This window comes from Leopardus geoffroyi, chromosome A1 (assembly GCF_018350155.1).
Source record: "Leopardus geoffroyi isolate Oge1 chromosome A1, O.geoffroyi_Oge1_pat1.0, whole genome shotgun sequence".
NCBI lineage: Eukaryota > Metazoa > Chordata > Mammalia > Carnivora > Felidae > Leopardus > Leopardus geoffroyi.
This window is the reverse complement of record NC_059326.1, coordinates 25,964,857-25,985,088: the sequence shown is the minus strand read 5'-3', so window position 1 is coordinate 25,985,088 and position 20,232 is coordinate 25,964,857. Positions and strand designations below refer to the sequence as shown.

General features: G+C 46.4%; 1 long non-coding RNA gene and 1 other non-coding gene across 2 annotated transcripts; both read right to left on the bottom strand.

Moving 5' to 3' along the window:
- Positions 1–242: 242 nt before the first annotated feature.
- Positions 243–6,191, bottom strand: LOC123597762. The gene is made up of 2 exons (XR_006712248.1): positions 4,867–6,191; positions 243–876 (listed from the first exon to the last, which is right to left on the bottom strand). It is a non-coding gene; the product is annotated as an uncharacterized LOC123597762 (long non-coding RNA).
- A 13,624-nt stretch (positions 6,192–19,815) lies between these two features.
- On the bottom strand, positions 19,816–19,887 carry TRNAE-UUC. The gene has a single exon. It is a non-coding gene; the product is annotated as a tRNA-Glu (tRNA).
- Between the last annotated feature and the right edge of the window lie 345 nt (positions 19,888–20,232).

Below are 20,232 nucleotides of genomic sequence, written 5' to 3'. Positions count from 1 at the left end.
AGGCAAGAACCTTGTCCTGCTTGCTCATCAATGTGTCCCAGTACCGTGGGTCTGACTCAAAGTAGGGGTTCACTAAAGAGTCGTTGAACGAATGAACAAATGAGTGAATGCCCTCATTCATAAGCAGATGTTCTGTCACTGAACTCGTGAACATACATCTCTGTCATTGTCAATATCACAGCTGCCCCACCCCATAAGCCAGCTTGGTGCAGTGGGTACCTAGTAGTTACACATCGAGTGAATAAGTGCCTGCCACAAATTTAATATCTCCAGAGCTTACATTCTGCTATTTCTAGATTTAGACTCCACAGCAGACCTGCTTTGTAGTTAATTCCAAATGGTTGATGGTGGAAGCAGGAAGCAGCATTCTGACAGATTGGGTAAATTATCTGGTAGGCGCTGCATTCTGATGACTTCAAAACAGCTACTTAGGGTTTATGGCACTCATATGCCTTATTATCACTGGGCTTTATATTCTTGCCAGGGAGAAATGTGCAGTGGTCTGTTTATCAAAATCTATAGTTTGCCGTGCAAAGACCTGGCAGACAGCCGAATGATTTTCCTCCCGGGGAAGTTACTTCTTCCCGGGGCCAGTTGCAAAGGATAATCATCATCGTATTCACAAGGCAATTTCTTCCACTCACCTGTGACAGAAATGCCGTTTCCTGATACATCTCTTCCTTCTTTTTCACGGTTGTGGAATTTTTAGGTGGGACACGGCCACCCAGTTCAAGACCACATTTCCCAGACTCCTTTGGACTGAGGTGTGTCTACGGACAAAGTTCTGGCCAATGGGATAAGAATGGAGAGTACCCGTGCACCTTCCTCGTGGTAAGCTTGAAAGTTGAGCTCCTTCCCCTTCTTTTCCTCTTCTGGCTGAAATGTGGATGTGGTAGTCCAAATGAGGGCGAAGTCCAAAGATGGCAGAACAATGAGGAAAAGGCAATTGGATCAATGACATCACAGCTGCTGTGCAGACCTGTATTGCTTAAGCTCAGAATTTTATTTAATTGACTGTTATTGGGGGTATTGTTCCACAAGACGGTCTGACAGCCTCACCCCTTCCTACCTTCCCCACTAACACCCCTGTTTCTTCAAACCGAGGTAAAGGGCAGGGGAGGGGGCATGCCCACATCGTTCAGTAAGATCAGCAGAAATGCTAACCTGGAGCCAGTACCTCCTGGGAAGTGTTTTCCTCAGCTTCCTCTGCCACCCAAGCTTCTCTTTTACTGCCTATCCTTGGCCTGCTCCTAGCCCTTTCCAACCCTGAGCTTGCCCATGGGCACTGATCAGGTGGCACAACATAATCTGAATAAAGGATATTTTGAGAGACCCCGAGCAGGCTTATCTCCTGCCAGCAGTGCTTTTTGCATTCCCAGATAGACTCACCGGGTTCCCTTTCCTCAGCTTTCCCTGAGGTTTCCTGTACTGCAGGACAGTTCCTTCAGCCTCTGGATGCCTCCAGAACTGGTGATCTGAGCCTGTCACTGTGGATTGTTTTCAGGTTATCAAAAACACCTCAAAAATTAAGACTATTGGGGCGCCTGGGTGGCTCAGTCGGTTGGGCGGCCGACTTCGGCTCAGGTCACGATCTCACGGTCCGTGAGTTTGAGCCCCGCGTCAGGCTCTGTGCTGACCGCTCAGAGCCTGGAGCCTGTTTCAGATTCTGTGTCTCCCTCTCTCTGACCCTCCCCCATTCATGCTCTGTCTCTGTCTCAAAAATAAATAAACGTTAAAAAAAAAAAATTAAGACTTTTTTTTTCAACGTTTTTTATTTATTTTTTTGGGACAGAGAGAGACAGAGCATGAACGGGGGAGGGGCAGAGAGAGAGGGAGACACAGAATCGGAAACAGGCTCCAGGCTCTGAGCCATCAGCCCAGAGCCTGACACGGGGCTCGAACTCACGGACCGCGAGATCGTGACCTGGCTGAAGTCGGACGCTTAACCGACTGCGCCACCCAGGCGCCCCAAAAAATTAAGACTATTTACGGAATATCAAAGGGCTTTCAAATGGTCTCCATTTACCTTTCCTCATTTACCATGTGTTGAAAATAGACTACTGTAGTGTCCGTAAATGTTCTAAATGGAAGCAGCCAAGGAAGAAGGTGGGGCGAGTCAACACAGTCACACAACAAATGTATATTGAGCACCTGCTCAGGTGCCGTCCCGGGCACTGGAGATACGTCTGCAAGCAAGACCGATAAGGAGCAGCCTCACGGAGCTCCCATTTTAGTGGGGAAGACAAGGAAGAAGAGGCACAAGGAAGGAGAGAGAGAGGAGAAGGGGAGGGAGAAGGGAGAGAAGAGAAATTAAACAATTTTGTATTGTGATGAAAGCACCATGAGGAAAATACAACAGGAAATGGGTCAGGCAGGCCTCTCCCAGGAGATTCTGAGCTGAGGCCTGAATGACAGCAAGCCAGTGGTGGGGATGATGATCTAGGGAAGGGTTCTGGAAGACAGAACGGCAGGTGTCAGCGCCCTGGGGTAGGAACACCTGAGTGTGTTGAGGAGCCAAGAGAAGACAAGACCGCTGTGACTACCGTGAAGTGAATGAGGAGGATAAAGGCATGAGATGGACTTAGCTCGAGGTCCTTCCAGCCCCATGAAAGTTCACACGTGGAGTTGGAAAGGTGTGCCTGGAGTTCAGGAAAAGAGATGAGAAGCTTCCCTTTATTTTATTTTATTTAAAAAAAATTTTTTTTAAATATTTATTTATTTTTGAGACAGAGAGAGACAGAGCATGAACAGGGGAGGGTCAGAGAGAGAGGGAGGCACAGAATCTGAAACAGGCTCCAGGCTCTGAGCTGTCAGCACAGAGCCCGATGCGGGGCTCGAACTCACGGACCACGAGATCATGACCTGAGCCGAAGTCAGACGCTCAACCGACTGAGCCACCCAGGCGCCCCAAGAAGCTTCCCTTTAACTAGTGTCCTTCCTGAGAAGAGCGGAGCTTCAGAAATCTCTGGAAATCTGGCTTCAGTTGAATCCAGTCAATGTCTTCTAGAGAACATTCTGCCTGTGTTCACATTTGCACATCTGGTGCCTATGGTCATGATGGTTGAGTATTGATAACTGATAGCATCGCTTGGCTTTGGTGTTGAATGTATCCTCTCCCGCCGTCTCTAAAATATGTACCTTCTAGCACAAGCTGAAAGTAAAGCTGCTTCTACTAAGCCTGAGTACTTAATAGAACAATTCATTCTGAAACCAGAGCCTAGACTCTAAAACAAAAGATTCTTGCCTCGAAATCCTTTCTTTCCTGCATTTATTCCTGACATTACAGCCCAGATGGCCCAATCTCAGCCTCGACTGACCCAAAACAGAGGTTCTGATTGGATCTCTGGGATGACTGAAATGAGTTCATGGGAGTCACTTTCTATATCTGGGCCTCATTTTTATCGTTGAAATGAATACAAATACCTTAGAGACTAATGTTAGTTAATTGGCAAGTAGACTCTAGAATCGTTTTTGTTTTTTTTTTTTTTTTGGTAAATCATGATGACTTCTGCCTCTCTCTGTGGCATACCTCCCATTCTCTATAATTTCACCAAAATCACTGCTCGTTGTTCTGTGGTTAGTTATTTATTCATTGCCTGGGCAGCCAAAGGGGACACCGTGATGGACAGGATGGCCATGGATCTTGCCTTCAAGATGCTAAGGCTAGTGGGGAACACAGATACTGAGCAAGCAATTTCTGAAGTAAGTGCCATGCAAGAGAAATTCAGGTCCCTTTGGAAACAGCCATCTACGATGTCCAGGCCTGAGCTTACAGAACTCGATTCTCCTTGAAGGTCTCATCCACTTTAAGAAATTTGGTTCTATCCTTTGAAGACTGTGTTGCTTCGTGATGAATTGAAGGAAATATAGGAGCACCTAGTTTTTCTTACTATCACACTGTCTCTGGAACCATGGGCCTGCCCATCTTTCTCTAAATATACTTCTAAACGATGTAACAAAAAGTGATGTGGTGTGGTGGAAAGACCCAGCATTTGGCCCAAGATGATCTGGGCTCAAATCCCAGCTTTGCCTCTGAGAAGTCCCCACACACTCTGAGGATAATAACTACCCCACCCCCAGCCCCACCCCCACCCCCACAGGATTACTGTGAGCATCCATGTGATCATTTACATGAAAATGCTTTGCAAATGACAGAGCATTATTCTCATGTCAGCTGCTATTTCACGAGTCTTAGCGAATTCTGGACTTCAGTTTTTCTGACACTAATATACAGATTCCTGCTATTCTTTTGTGACACCCTTCATGTCATGCCCCTCCTTCCATCTTTTGTTTGTGTTCATTTAAAATCAGAGCTATGGCGGCTTTCCCTCTACACCACATTGCCTGCTTCTGCCTTTTCTTTCTTGGGATCTTTGGTAACGGTACAGATAGGATGCTATTTAAAGGTTCATAACCTTCCCAGGTCCTTTCCGTCATCCACAAACCCAAACCCCAGACATCTCCTTTTCCTTTCCATCTACCAGCTTGGAAAATCAGAAAACTCCTTTTAACCCACATCAAAATTATCTCTCTTGGCCTGATGCCAACTAAGGATTAGCACAGCCCTCAGCTTTTCCATGAAATCTATCCTGTTTGGTGGTGGTCCCGGAAGAACTACATGGAAGCCGTGAGGACCAGAATTGCCTCAAGAGTCTGATAAGGCGGCTCAGACAACCTAGCAGCGGTTTATCTGGGGATTCCTCTCACATCCGGAAGCTGTGTTAGGCCTCCAAGACACCCATCCCAACAGACCTCATCGAACCCGGAAGGTGGGCCTCTGTTTGCCAACCCGCCACTCTAGAACGTGGCCTCGGCCTCCCAGGCAGCTCAAGGCAGGATGGGGGCAAGGTGGGAGCCAACTCCTACCTGATGTAGGAGGCAGGCCATTTCTCCCAGCACCCTCCAGAGGCAGCTCAGGCGTGAGCTTCCCTTTTTCATCCAGACAGGCCAGCACTGACCCTGGTGGCCACCAGCCAGCAGCATTATCACCTTCTCTGCTCCTGACAATCACAGGGGGCTTTGCACTGGGTCGCCTGGCATCAAAGCAAGAGTGTCATAATCCTCCACTCGGGAAGTCCCAACGGTTGCCGGGTAACACAATAGGCAGGGACTGGGGAGAGTTTCGGAAGGCAAGCAAAGAGAGGCTGTGGATTAATCCGGAGTTTGACACAAACACGCGAAAACTCAAGAGAGGAAAAGCCCACAGAGAGGAAATTGACATCACTTTTTCCCACTTCAGTGGAAGAGATCTCTGGGTAATTGCAACTCAGACCCAACTTCTTCACTGGAAGTGTCTTGCTGCCAATGACAGTGAACACGGAAGCCAGTAAGATGGGTGACAAAACTTCGGGTTGTTACCAGGAGGGAAGGAGGCAGCCTGGCGATGCCGGCATGAACACTGCTACGGAAACAGCCCTTTCTGTGCTGTGGGCACCTCGGCTGGGGTCCTCATCCCAGCATCCACAGCCTGCCTCTGCCTGAGCCGTGTGGTCCCAGGAAACACACACAAAGAAACATACACAAAGGGCAGCCCATTAAAAGGATGCAACTCTCGAGCAAAGAACCAAAGCATGGAGGGGCTGTGGCCACACATGGGCTTTCAGCCTCTGACCTCTGCTTTACCAGGGGACAGCACCTTTCTCTGGGGTGACTTGTGAGCAATCCCGGGGGGAGCATGCATGTGTTTTCAAACAAAGACACTGGAGCTCTTTGGTCACTGCTCAGGACCCAGTCTTCTTTCTTTTTTCAGCCTTCTTAAATCAATCTACCCATCTTCCATAGTCATTACCAAATGTCACCGAATCCTCCGTGGCCAGAAACAACTACTGTTTGCTTGAAACACAGCTTCGTTTACATGCTGGAATATGACACATCTTAGAAACGGCAAATCAAGAAGCATTCTAAAAACTAAGCACTGGCAAGAAAACAAAATGTAACTTTATATTGTCCAAAACACCAGACCGGGAAATACCATCATTTTACACTCGCTGCAATCAGAGCCATTAATGGACCTCATCTTTCTAATTCTGAGTACACTTTTAAAATGTGTGCCCTGTAAGTTCCGGCAATTAAAGCCCAGGGTTTTTGTTGTTGTTTTGGTGATGAGTGCAGAACTGTTTAAGGATTTCTTGGAGTTGTTTAAGTGTGGCCTCATTTTCTCTTTTTCTTTCTCTCTTTTTTTTTTGGGAGGGGTCAGGGGGGTGGGGTGGGGTGGGCTATGGTAATATTGACCCATGAGGATTTACTTAAATCCTCCTTGGTTATAGGCCTCCAAAGACAAAGCCATATCCATGGCAACCACAGGCGACCCAGCAGAAGAGAGAGCACATTAGAGCCCGAGCATAATAGCTGTTTACTGATGACTAAGGTCTTGAAAGCAATACTGTACATCCCAACTCCCGGCTCAGGCAGGACTCCAGCCCGTCCTCATCCTCCAGACCCAGCAATCTATAATCAGAGACACAGAAAGGAAGAGAAGCCCTTTGCCCAGCCCTCAAATGTTCCTCCTCCCTGGGAGGGAGGAATGTGCCCCTTCTCACAAGCCTCGAGATGATCCCGCAGGAAAGGAAACGGTGGCCAACATGAGAAGAAGGCAGAGATGGGGTGAGTCGTGGGGGTGCGGTGGAAGTGCACCTGCTGAAGCTCACTCACTGCCCTTGGGCTTCCCTGCCCAGCTGGGCACCCTCTGAGGGCCGTCCCTTCAGGAACCGCCTCTTGCAGAGCCAACCTCCTGAGGTAGAGGCGCACACAGAGGCCAGTTCACACTAGACCTTAGTGCCCAGCCAAGTGTCTTGTGATTGACCCCGTGACCCCCTCCTTGCACCAGCGTGCCTAATCCTATGTCTTTTTCATGTGCCAATAAGATCTGGTAGGCACACCGACTTGAGTAAAGAAAGGGCTGTGCAGTCCAAGTATTTCCCCCGTTTCTGACACAGGAGCACAAAACAAGAACCCTCACTGCTCTCGTCCAGCTCCTGCACAAGAACATTCGCACCTCAGTCTCAGCAAGAGCTCCCAGGCAGCTAGTCCCACTGTTCCTCAGAAAAGTGAGTTCATCAGAAAAAACACCAGAATAGAAAGAACTCTGACTCAAAGTGCTTTCATTTAAACCCAAAACACACCAGAGCCCTCCATGGGAAGATTTCAGTTGTCAGGATCTGGGAAGAGTGGGGAGCAGCACGGGCGGGGGGGGGGCACCAATCAAAGGTGCCCCTATTCCACAGGGTCTCCCAGCACATGAGAAAGCCCACCCCGATGGCACTGAAATTGCAGGAAGCTTCTACCAAGGAGAAGAGGGGACAGAGCAGGTGCTTCCTTGGTAGCAGCTTGGGATTTTTATCTGTTTTCTATGTTGGGCTTCTACATACACATTTATTTGAATTTTTAAACAGTTCCAGCAGTGGGGAGCCTGGGTGGCTCAGTCAGTTAAGCATCTGACTCTTGCTTCCGGCTCAAGTCACGATTCCACAGCTCATGGGTTCCAGCCCTGCATCAGGCTCTGCGCTGCCTGCTTGAGGTCCTTTCTCTCCTTCTCTCTCTGCCCCTCCCCTACTCAGGCTCTCTCACTCTCTATATAAATAAACATTTAGATAGATAGATAGATAGATAGATAGATAGATAGATAGATAGATAGTTCCAGCAGTTAAAACAGTTTGAAAATCATAGCTCTAGAGAGAGGAGAAGGGAGTGGAGATCAGGAGGAGAGAGAGGGAAGGCTAAGACTCTTGGAGTGCCTCCTGGGCACCTTCAGTGTTTATTCATTCATCTTCACATTGACCTTCTCACACAGGCATTGTGTTTTCACTGCTTTTTAGATGAAGAAGTCGGATTTGAAGCAAATACAGAATTTCCCCTAAGGTTACACATTGGCAGATCTCTTCCAGGTCCTCTGTCAAAGTTGAAGCTGTGCTCCCCCCCACCCACCCACCCCAGGCTATTTGATTCACTCCAGCTTTATTTCTCTATAAAACTAGTAGCTGTTTGCCTATTATTACAGATGACAAGAGAAAGGTTACACAGTCCGGGACAGCTTTGCCAAGAAATTCAAAATATTTGGGGACCCACTAAAGTCCCAGCAGGCCCCAAGTGGAAGCAATCACTGTGACCAAACCTTTGATGCCAGATCTAAAGTCTGAAAGCTCTGTGCTGAAAAGTGGGGCCCTGTTTCTTGTCACGAGTGCCCCAGGGACTCTTTGTTTTAGATCCCAGTGATCTGAAGATGTTTAGGCTGCTCCATTTTTGCCATCACAGAGAGAGAACTTCGTAGAATTGCTAGGAAATAGAGCCAGCTCTCTATGTCCGGGGAATTTTCCACAGTGTCCTTGCCAGAAAGGGAGCCTGAGCTCGAGTTACAGGGTGAAGCAAAAAGGATTTGCCAAGGGCTCCATTCAGAGCTGTGTGCTGGGCAACCACTCGCTGTGTGGGACCAGCTTTTGTGCTCCAAAAGCCTCGTGCAAGTAGCCAAGGCTCCCTGACCAGAAATGCTGGCTTTTTCCAAGTTTAGACTGGTTGAGAATTTTGCCAAAAAAAAGGTCTGGTCTAGCTACAGCATCCAGGGCAGGCAGAAACCGTGAAGCAACATTGTCCCGCGGGCAATGCCTTCCGCTCAGCATCTGGTCACTGAGGTCATTTTCCTCGCCAGTGGCTTGTGGCCCAAGCAGAAGCTGGCGAACGAATCCACGACATGAACTGAAGAAAGAATCTTTCGTTGGCTGCACACTTGATCCCTCAGAACACCCCCGAGAGTCGTTATACTTGTTTGACCCGACTCAGCACTGGGCGTTGGGCAAGTCAGTGGGTAAGGAAAGGAACAGAGGACCTCGAGTGTCCACAGTGGAATTCAGCTGCAATGCCAGGGACAGGCATCGACACCTCATCCTCTAACAGTAAACAACAAAACAAAACATAACCCCACACAACCAACTCAACTGCCGCCCCTCCTCCCCAACCACACCTCACCCTGAAAATGTTCAAGGAAATACAAGTGTTGCTTCCTCTGTCTCCTGGTGGAAGAGTGGAACCCTAGGTTTTCTCCTCCAGTGTCTCCGTATGCTCTCTACCCTCTACTTCCAAGCCCATTACCCTCCACCCACCAGCATCTACCTTGACCTCTAGGTCACACACCTGAGGACAGCAGCAAAGTTGTAATTGGTACCTTGAATCTACATAATCCCCTGGCTCCTTATGTTGACCCTCGTCACTTAACTTCTTTTAACTTTTTGTTTTGAAATAGTTACAGACTCACAAGGAGTGGCAAAACATTTAAATTTTAACAGTAATTTACCTGAGGGAAGAGCTGTAGCCTTGTTCACTATGTCTCCCTTCCCTGGAAGTCTCTTGACCCTGTAGTGGATACAACCTGAGGAAAGGATTCGTTGGATAGGAGACTGGAAATGTATGAACTCTTGGGGTCTAACTTTCTTGGAAGAAGGGTGATTATCTATGTATATATGTATATGTATGTAGCTGTATTTATATCATGCCCTCAGAAGATCATGTTTATTTTTTTTAACGTTTATTTATTTTTGAGACAGAGACAGAGCATGAACGGGGGAGGGGCAGAGAGAGAGAGGGAGACACAGAATCGGAAGCAGGCTCCAGGCTCTGAGCCGTCAGCCCAGAGCCCGACGCGGGGCTCGAACTCACGGACTGCAAGATCGTGACCTGAGTTGAAGTCGGACGCTTAACCGACTGAGCCACCCAGGTGCCCCATGTTTATTTTTTTTTTTAAGCTTACATATTTATTCTGAGAGAGAGAGAGACAACAAGTGGGGTAGGGGCAGAGAGAGAATCCCAGCACAGAGCCTGATGCGGGGCTCAAACTCACAAACCAAGGGATCATGACCTGAGCCGAAATCAAAAGTCCGATGCTTCACCGACTGCGCCACTGAGGTGCCTCAAAGATCATGTTTAAAAGGTAGAGAGCTCTTTCTGAATATCCAAGTTTTTCACTGTCTTGTCATCACTGCGGGCCCTAATATGGAATGAATTCTATTTTCCCCCTTTTATTGTCTTATTTGTAATATCTGACATTGGCCTCTTTACAACTTGTGAAAGTACCAGTTGTTTCTGCTAACCCTCAAATAAGAACTCAAATTATTGTGACTCCCAATATAGAAATTCATTTTGATAAAACTCCCCAGGGCCTTCCACATCCAGCTAAGGAGTAATGGATCAAAACTCAACATGAAAATAATTTTAAAAGGAAAAAACCCTACTTTTTCATTTGTGACTGAGCACTAAGGCAAGGCAGTGCCCTGAAAAGAAGTTTCCAGATGAAGAAAATCCAATCAGATCTCAGTCAGGCACTTAAAAAGTCTCTCAACTCTGGAGGAGGGCTCTTACTGAAGGGTTACCAGATAATCTTGGTTTATTAAAAGCAGGTCACATGAGGGGCGTCTGGGTGGCTCAGTCGGTTAAGTGTCTGACTTCAGGTCATGATCTCGTGGTTTGTGAGTTCAAGCCCCGCGTCGGGCTCTGTGCTGACAACTCAGAGCCTGGAGCCTACTTCGGATTCTGTGTCTCCCCCTCCCTCTGCCCATCCCATGCTCATGCTCTGTCTCCCTCTGTCTCTCAATAATAAAATAAAACGTTAAAAAAAATTTTTTTTTAAAGAATGTCACATACCACTCACCATCCTGGCATTTCCTGTGCAAGGCCTAGGGCAATCCAAGTTTTGTTTCTGGATAAGAAGATGGACTAACCATTCCTCCCTGGGTGAGGACACAAGGGACTGGAATAGTGGGCCTGGAGCCTTGTCCCTTCGCTGCCGGCCCCACCCACCGCAGGGGTCAGCCCAGAACCCCAAATCTGAAGGGTGAGAACAGCCAGTAAAGGCTGACAGAAGGCTGGAGAGCTCTGAAATCCCCTTCTGCAGGGTTTCTGAGAGCCTATGAAAGCACCTTTCATACTACTCAACACAGATTTCTGGGTTATAGCATTTTCTAAAAACATCAGCCTTCTCCTGGTTAAGGAGGGCCTAAATTGATTTTTCTTTTTCCTAAAAGTCTTGGCGTTCCCACACCGGGAGTCGAACCCAGGCCATCTGGATTTATTTCAGGGGGAAAAGTTTGTGATTATAAAAGCAATTATATACTCACTTCAAAGAAGTTGGAAAATTAAAATAAATGTAAAGGGAAAAAAGATCACTTGTAATTCTGCCATCTAGAAATAGCCACTGTTAACTTTTTAGCATATTTCTTTCCAGTTTTTACATGTGTTTACTTACATAAACATATTAATGCGTGATACAAAGTTGGACCCACACTACGCATATAGTTTGGGATTCTGCTTTCTTCTGTATCATAAAATCATCTTGACGGTAAATAACACCAGCTGTACAATATTCCATCATATGGCTATACCACTTGTTCATTCATTCTCTTATTTTTATCATTTTATCGTTTTACACATTTTTTGGTAAAATTTTTTAAATGTTTTATTTATTTTTGAGAGAGTGCAAGTAGGGGAGGGGCAGAGAGGGGGGCCAGAGGATCCAAAGGGCGCTCTGCACTGGGAGCAGTGAGCCAGATAAGAGGCTCGAACTCATGAACCATGAGATTGTGACCAGAAACAAAATCAGACACTCAACTGACTGAGCTACCCTGGTGCCCCTCACATATTTTTAGTGATAGATGATGCTGTAAGGAAAAATACCCTTGCTCATAAATCTGTCCTTGCTCATAAATCCGTTTCTTTGCTCTTCTCTGATTCTTCCTTTGATGCTGATTTCTGGAAATAGAATTACCAGGTAAGGGGAAGAGACATGCTTTTGGCTCTTGAGGTATATTATATGCTAAGCGGTATTCCATGAAATTTGTACAACTCACCTTTCCGGGGTGTCGCACAATTACACACACAGCACATGCAAGAAGCTATGTGCAGATGGTGAAGTGCCCAATTTACGAAATAATTAGTAGCAGAGGGTCTGTGACTCCTCACATAATGTAGCAAGATCGGAAGGGACTGGAAAATTTGCAAGACTTATAAAAAAAAAAAAAAAAAAACCTAACAAGCACCCCAGAGCCTCTGCTAGCTCATACAGTACCTTTGCACAAATTAGAAAAAGTCACACCTTCCTCAAGACGCTTTGCTGCCATCTGCCAGGAAATCGTCATAAGAAACATCAAATCTATGGGGCGCCTGGGTGGCTCAGTCGGTGAAGTATCCGACTTCAGCTCAGGTCAAAATCTCATGGTCCTTGAGTTCGAGCCCCATGTCGGGCTCTGTGCTGTCAGTCCAGAGCCCGGAGCCTGCATCGGATTCTGTGCCTCCCTTTCTCTCTGCCCCTCCCCCACTCACACTCTGTCTCTGTCTCTCAAAAAATGAATAAATGTTAAAAAAAAAAAAAAAAAGAAAGAAAGAAACATCAAATCTATGCTGGCTGCAATGGGATCAGAGGCCCATGGAGCTCTTGAGATGTCTGTCACTGCGTATCAGATATACACAGCACAACCTCTACTACCTTCCTTTGCACACACTCGTCCCTCTCCCCCTTTCCCACCAGCCACCACTTGCAACAGCCAGGCACCATTCAGTGAGAAACTCCTAAGCCTCCTATTTGCCTGAAAATGACAATTGCCCCCGTAGGTGTCTCAGCTTTCACAGGTGTTCCAGCCTGGATTTCCTGCGCTCTTAGGTTGCTCCATTTAGATGTCCCGGCAGTGCCTCAAATTTGTCAGAGGAGACAAATCTCATTCTCTCTGCCCCACTTCTCTGTCTCTCTGGGGATGCTTATCATCTCGGGGTTGTCAACAAATCATCCCTTCCCTTCACACCCCACCGCTGAGCTGTTGCCAGCTTCTGATCGTTCCTCCTTTCCTTCCCTTCGTGCGCCACTTTCTCTGTCTCCCTTGAATCCATTAACCCCAATCAGGACATTAACGAGCACAGGTTATGGAAAATTACTCCAGCTTCTGATAACTGTCAGGTTCACTGTTTCCACCTCCACTCAATGAACACATTTGATGCTTACAGAACCTCCTGCCTTCCTCTCCACTCCCCCGCTTCCCATCTCTCTATATTAGAGCTTAGAATGGAAAACAGCACTAGACCAAGAAGCACCCAGAGGCAAGAAATAAATGATAGGGGCCATTGCCTTTGGCAGATAGATGTGGGAACTTTATACACCGTGAGAAGACCAGGGTAGAAGGTGATGCAACCAGACTGCTGCAGATGTTGGCTGATGTACCCAAGACCCACAGTGGCAGGGGTGGGGGTGGGGTGAACTCCCCAGGTGCCAGACCTGGACAAAATCCTTACAGGCCTCCAAATGCCGCATGCAAATCTGTTTGCTTTCGAGCTTCCAGTGGAAATCCTAATGCAGGTGACATTCCTCAAACTAACCTGTGGTTCTAATGAGGCATTAGGCACACCCCAAGGGCCCACTGTTCCCATTTAAAAATCAGAACATGGGGTTGTAAGGCAGCCAGCCGAAGAGCGTGGGCCTCAGAGAAAACCTGCTATTCCCCACAGCCCCTCCAAACCCCTCTTTTTGCACCTTCCCTCCGGGAAGTCTAGTGAGAAGCTGGGAGGGAGGCCAGAACCAGAATGAGCTGCTGTCCTGAGCACTCACTGATGCTTTTGGCAAACAGTCCATGGCAATAACCAATCTTCTCTATCGCTAATGAAGAGAGACTTGGGGAGAAAACATGCTACGTAGTAAAGAATTTGGACTCGCCCAGAAAGAGGTCTGGCCTTTACCCTCAGCTTCTGGGATGTAATCTATGTCATACCTGATAGGAGTGTCTTTCTTTAGGGAGCAGGTGCTAGAAACACCTGATAATTTTCGCAGGGAGCTCACCCTGCCAGAAAGACCATGTGACTCAGGGTCAGGGCTCTGGATCATTTGTTATCAGTCAACCTAGAGACTGATTCAACCACGTGGGTGATCCATCAATCACACGACACAATAAAGCCCCAATAAAAACTAGGATGAACTTCTCTGATTGGCAATATTCAATGCACATTGTCACACATCGATACTGGGAGGGTAATGCATCCTGCTTCCATGGAGAGAGAAGGCAATGGAAGTTTGGCATTTGGAACCCTTCCAGACTCTGCCCTGTGTGTCTCTTCCTTTGGATGACTTCATTCTGTATCCTTTCCCTGTAATTAACCACAACCATGAGTACTACAGATTTCAGTGAGTTCTGTGGGTCCTTCTAGCACAGCATCAAAAACCTGAGGGTAGTTTTGGCAATCCCCGCAAACTTGCAGTCCAAAGTAAGGGCAGTCTTGGAGCAGCTGGGTGGCTCAGTTGGTTAGTTGTACAACTCGGGCTTAGGTCATGATCTCCCCGTTCGTGGGTTCAAGCCCTGCATGGGGCTCTGTGCTGACAGCTCGGAGCCTGGAACTTGCTTTAGATTCTGTTTCTCCCTCTCTCTGCCCTCCCCTACCTGTGCTCACTCTCTCTCTCTCTCAAAAATAAATAATTTAAATTAAAAAAAAAAAAAGTGATGGCAGTCTTGGGGACTGTGCCTTCCAACTTTGCAATTTGGCTGATTTCGGGCAAATGGGCTGAAAGCAAAGTGTAATGTTATCTAGGTTAGCCCAAAAGGAAACTTTATTTTATGACAAAGTTGCCAAATTCTGAAAATGAGGTTATCGACGCCATCTCGAGAGACTTGTTAAAACATTCTCATCTTCCTACAAAAGTGTGGTTGGTGCTGACCACAAGCATGGGGCCAGGCAAGAAAATTCTCAAAGCCAGGGAGTCTCCTCATCCTGGGGTGGAACTTTTTCCGTACTTAAACCCCCAGAGATTTCTCACCACATTGAGAATGAAATCCAAACTTCTCTTTTAAAATAGTCTTTAAATGTTTTTTTTTAATATTTATTTATTTTGGGGAGCGTGCAAGTGGGGGAGGGGCAGAGAGAGGAGGGGGACAGAGGATCCAAAGCAGGCTCTATGCCGACAGCAGCCCGATGCAGGCCTCGAGCCCACCAACTGTGCAATCACAACCTGAGCTGAAGTCAGACGCTCAACCAACTGAGCCACACAGATGTCCCTGAAACCCAAACTTCTTGTCTGATTTGTGTGCGCGCACGCGCATGTGTGTGTGTGTGTGTGTGTGTGTGTGTGTGTGTGATTCCCCCAACTAAAACGTAAACCTAGGTAGTGCTGGCACATCATAGGCACACTATAAATGTTGGCTGAATAAATGAATGGCTCGAATAAAAGAAATATAAAAATGTTTCTTTTGCCAGCAAGATTTTTATCTCTGGCTTACTTTTTTCTATTCTTTTTTATTGAGAAATAATTCACATTTCACGAAATTCAGTCTTTCACAACTGAGAGATTTTTAGTACATTCACAAAGTGGTGCCACCATCACCACTATTTAATTTCTCTGGCTTCATTTTGATACCTATTCCTCCTTCCTGTCCACCATGTGATTCCAGAGAGGGCTGCCAACCATCATACCCCACGTGCATCAGCCATCAGAGAGCACAGGCCCGGGTGAGGCCGAATTCCTCCCCAGCACTTTCCAACGGAAACCAAGAAATGCCTTCCTTCTCTGCTGGGAAAGACGCAAGGAACGAATATAGAGCTGGCAGTGTCCAGATCCCTTGCCAGGTGGAAGCGGCTGCTCCATGAGAGAGGAGAGCAAATCTGACAGAGAGACTGAGGGAGAGGGAGAGAGAGAACACTGGCTCCGGTTGTTCTCGAGGCCAGCCTCCCTACCCCTCTCCCACAGTTCTGTTATATAAGCCAATGATTCCCTGGGGCCCTGACTAGTTCCAGTGGCTTTCTGTAACTTAGAACCTAAGGTGTTCCTTAGGACAATACAGTCCTTGTCTGGCTCCCACGTTCCCTCAACACGTTTCTTAAGTATTTACTGTGCACTGGCCTTGGAGCCTGTCATCTAGTGGGGCCGTGGCAAGTGCGGTAAGTGCAGTGAGAGAGAAACGTGCAGAGTGGAGCATCTCACCTACTCTTGGTGGGGCAAGGCAGACCTGTGGAGGAAATGACATCTAAGCGAAGACCCGAAGTTAGACAGGAATAAGTGTCAGAGGGGAGGCACACAGGATACTAAAAGGAATCAGAAGAGGTTCCCAGTGGCAGGAAAGGTAGGGGGAGTTCTGTGAAGGATGGGACATGTGAAGCAAGCCTGAAAGGATGGGTAAGACGCAGATATTTGGAGAAAGGGCACAAGAGCATTTCAGTAGAGGAAACACTGAGTAAAAGCAGAGAAATTAACCGGAATCTGTGATGCACGGAGGGAAGACGTAGGAATTAGGCCGCAAAGGTAGGTTGGGAGCTCACAGCAGACAAAGCGGTAGAATGAGAGATGAAGACATGGGTGAGACGGGGACAGAGGAACCAGATCAGTGCTTATTCCAACAGTCCAAGGAGCAAGACAATCTGACCCAGCACAGCAGCAGGGGAAATAGGTGCCGACATACGTGGGCACCACTGAAGACATAGAAATGGTCAGATTTGGGGCGCCTGGGTGGCGCAGTCGGTTAAGTGTCCGACTTCAGCCAGGTCATGATCTTGCGGTCTATGAGTTCGAGCCCCGTGTCAGGCTCTGGGCTGATGGCTCAGAGCCTGGAGCCTGTTTCTGATTCTGTGTCTCCCTCTCTCTCTGCCCCTCCCCCGTTCATGCTCTGTCTCTCTCTGTCCCAAAAAAAATAAATAAACGTTGAAAAAAAAAAAAAAACTTTTTAAAAAGAAATGGTCAGATTTAACATTGTGATTGGAAATAGAGGAGAAAAAGGAACCAAATGTGGTGATGTTGGTGACGTTCGTGCTGATGGCGAGGGCAACCCGTGGCCACCGGCTCCGACCTGGGCCAAGCCCTTTACCTGATCCAATCTTCACAATGCCATGAGGTGGGTCCTATTATTACCCCCATTCTAGAGTCCAGGAACCTGAAGAACAACCGATGAAGTCATTTACGTAAACAACACCTGAATGACACTTTAAGGAATCCAAGCAGAGGCCTGGGAAGAGCAAGGTCATTTTTGCACAGACTGAGTATAAATTGCCCAACCTGGGCGAAGCCCAGCCCTGAACTTGGGTTTGACATGTCCCTGCCAGACAACAATAGCCTTCCCTATGTTTTCTTCATGAGGACACAACAAAGTGCAGAATCCTAGGGTTTCTTAAATCAGGAGAGATTATCTTGGCTGCTCCCCCCCCCCCCCCCCATTCCACTGTGCCTGTCACTCTGGGACAGAAGGAAATTAGATTTATCCGATAAGCTTTGTTCTTCACAAAGCTATGTGTGATGATCACCCAGTACCCTGTGGTCTTCTAGGTGTTTGCAAATTGATTTTTTGATTATTTGTTCCAGTGATTTTCCAAGTATTCAGTGTTTTTCCAAGTTATTCAGCTTTACAATGTGGGTGAGTAAAATTTTATATTTGCCTTCCCTTTCCTGTATTAATATGAAGTTTTAATGTTGTGATTAAGATACTTTTTGCATGCAGCACAGATCTCTGAGGGAAGATACATACAAACCTATATGACTATAAATACACGTGTGGATGGGCATACGGCAATCTTTATGCAGACTCCCTCAGAGTTTATGACCATATGCAGAAATGGAAGCATATTGAGAACCTATGACTAGTTCAAATATCCCAAATAAAGATCCTCACTTTCTAGAAATGTTTATATAATGAATTTTTTAAAAACTCAAAAAGTGTTATGACTATGTTCACATAGCTACTCTGTGAACACTGACCAAAAAGCCTGATACAAAATTTAAAAATTCATGTTTCTTGCACCCAATCCCCCTCCCTGACGACAGGATTTGGAGAGAATGGTGTCTGTTCAGGACACCATACAGAGATTCCATTTTTTTATGGATAAATCTGAAGTCCAATACCAAGGAATCAGAGGAATAAAATCCCAGACCCAGTGCTTCACGACCAAAATAAGGGGCTCAATTAAGGGACTGTTAAGGACCTTTGGAGCTTAAATAAGCTGAATCTAAAGACTGATTATGAGGACGATTAATGAAAATTATGGCAAAGTGTTTTGCAAAAATGCAAGGCTATAAAAATGCCAAATATAACTCAAACAACCATCTCTCCACAAAGTTAAACTTCATTTTATTAGGCGTGTCTTTAGAAGTATCACCTATGGACTGAGTCTCAAGGATCATAGGCATCTAAGTATGTAAGTGATGAATCACTGGGTTCTGCTCCTGAAATCAATATTACACAGTATGTTAACTAACTTGAATTTAAACAAGTAAATTATGTATTTAAAAAGAAAGGTTTTGTCAAATCCGAGATCCCCCAAATCTATTTTATGAAAATGATTTATTCATAGGATGAGTACACTTGACAGCCTTCATGTGAATGGAACTCACCTGCTAGATAAAGGCAAATTTTAAAAACAAATGAAAAAGCACAGCTTCCCCCCCCCATGCCCTCCCCACCCCCCCCCCCGCAGCCCTCTCCACCAGCAGCCCTCCCTCCCCTCACCCTGAGGACTGATGCATTATCCTTTGTTTCCCTAAACTCTAAATAAACCTTCAATAGTCCCTTTATTAAATTCTCTGCTCAGAATTTGTCATCAGTTTCCTACAGGGCCCCTGGCTGATGGAGGCATAATAATATTAATAACAAAATAAGAATTCAATAGAAAAAGGTATATAAAGCATTTAGCCTCATTCATAGCAAGTGCTCAATAGCAAGTGCTCAATAAATATTACCTATTATGATGATTGGGCTTTTTATTTGCCTATCAATTCTCTCCTACTTGATTCCATAAGTGTCAATTACCTACTGACCATAAATCTCTCCTCCAAGCCGTTTGTTAGGAACTTTGAACAAATGTATAATTTCACCTAGTAATTTTCTTGTGAGGGATGACATTTGTTTTTGCGTCCCTTAGAATCCCAAAGGACTTTAAAAAGAGAGCAAATTTCAAAGTCACATGGACACCAAGTTATTTTCACAATCATTCCTCAGTGTTAGTGGCAGTCTGGGAACAACTGGGGAAGCTTCAAAAAACTCGACACCAGTAGGAAAGGGGTGTGGCTTCTGAACGCCTTGAGTATTTTCCGAATGGCAAATGTTTGGAAAAATAAGCATGATAAACGATTAAAGCAGAGGAAACACTTCTTTGGGTAACAGTTAGAAGCTGTCTTGTGACACACCAACGCGAAGATTCCTAATTCTAGCTCAGCATATCATGAGTTCCAAAAGTTTTTAAAACAGAATGTGCCAGAGAAATGTTAGGGCATGAGAAGTAAGTGGTTTTTTGTTTTTGTTTTTGTTTTTTTGTTTTTTGAGGGTTTTTTGGTTTTTTTTTTTTTTGCCGTCGCCTCACTCCTCAATATCGATAGGAAACTAAGTTTCTTTTCCCTTCCCTCTCCCTCCCCACACAATTGGTTTAGCGAGCTCTTCGAATCGCAAAGGCTACAGGCTGTATGCTAAACTCCACCTGCCCTTAATAGTGTGTCTTTTCTGGCAATCTTGCTGTCCTTAATGGAATAGTTTTAGGCAACTTAAAAGCCTTATAATGTCCCAAAATGCATCTTTTCTTTTGCTTTCAAAGAAGAGCACTTTTTTGGTCATTTGCTCCATACCCACAGTACAAGGGGCAATTACATCAGAAGTACCAGCTGGAACACGTATCTTAGCAAGGGACCGATTTTCTTCACCTGGGTTCAAATGCTGACTTCTCACTGCGGGCAGCTACTGCCTTCCCGCCAGCGGCACCGGGTTTGGGGTGGGAAGCCTGATTTCCCTTCAGCCCCAAGCTTTCTGGGTTATAGCATTTTCTAAAAACATCAGCCTTCTCCTGCTTTAGGAGGGCCTAAATCGATTTTTCTTTTTCCTAAAAGTCTTGGCGTTCCCACACCGGGAGTCGAACCCGGGCCGCCTGGGTGAAAACCAGGAATCCTAACCGCTAGACCATGTGGGAGACGACGAGCGTCGCTGTACATCTAGATAAATTGAGTCGTTCACGGCGGCTTCCGCCCGCCCCGACACACCCGGCCCCCGGAGTCAGAGCTGTTTCTGCGCCTGCGGAGAGCCTGAAACCCCTTAACCCTTTCCAGCCCGCGCTCTACTCCGCTCCTCGCGTTAGACAACTGAAATCTTTCCACTCTCACGTCCTTTGTGATCTCATCCAGTCTCCTGGTTCTAGACAGCACGTCTACACCCAAGTACACCCCAGATTGGATGAGTCATTGTTCCTAGTTCCGCACAGGAAATCCCGCAGGGTGCAGAAGGACTGGTGTTTAGACTCGGGAATAAGAAACCACTG